The following is a 933-nucleotide window of genomic DNA, read 5'->3' as shown; positions in this document are numbered from 1 at the left end:
ATAGATGCAGAAAAGCCTTTTGACAAAATTCAACAGCCCTTCATGCTAAAAACGCTCAATAAATTCGGTATTGATGGAACGTACCTCAAAATAATAAGAGCTATTTATGACAAACCCACAGCTAATATCATACTGAATGGGCAAAAACTGGAAAAATTCCCTTTGAAAACTGGCACAAGACAGGGATGCCCTCTCTCATCACTCCTATTCAACATATTGTTGGAAGTTCTGGCTAGGGCAATCAGGCAAGAGAAAGAAATCAAGGGTATCCAGTTAGGAAAAGAAGAAGTTAAATTGTCCCTGTTTGCAGATGACATGATTGTATATTTAGAAAACCCTATCATCTCAGCCCAAAATCTCCTTAAGCTGATAAGCAACTTCAGCAAAGTCTCAGGATACAAAATTAATGTGCAAAAATCACAAGCATTCTTATACACCAGTAACAGACAAGCAGAGAGCCAAATCAGGAATGAACTTCCATTCACAATTGCTTCAAAGAGAATCAAATACCTAGGAATCCAACTTACAAGGGATGTCAAGGACCTCTTCAAGGAGAACTACAAACCACTGCTCAGTGAAATCAAAGAGGACACAAACAAATGGAAGAACATACCATGCTCATGGATAGGAAGAATCAATATCGTGAAAATGGCCATACTGCCCAAGGTTATTTATAGATTCAATGCCATCCCCGTCAAGCTACCAATGAGTTTCTTCACAGAATTGGAAAACCTGCTTTAAAGTTCATATGGAACCAAGAAAGAGCCCGCATTGCCAAGACAATCCTAAGTCAAAAGGACAAAGCTGGAGGCATCACGCTACCTGACTTCAAACTATACTACAAGGCTACAGTAACCAAAACAGCATGGTACTGGTACCAAAACAGAGATATAGACCAATGGAACAGAACAGAGTCCTCAGAAATAATACCAC

Source organism: Rhinopithecus roxellana, chromosome 7 (genome assembly GCF_007565055.1).
Source record: "Rhinopithecus roxellana isolate Shanxi Qingling chromosome 7, ASM756505v1, whole genome shotgun sequence".
Classification (NCBI taxonomy): domain Eukaryota; kingdom Metazoa; phylum Chordata; class Mammalia; order Primates; family Cercopithecidae; genus Rhinopithecus; species Rhinopithecus roxellana.
Note: the sequence above shows the minus strand (reverse complement) of the source record.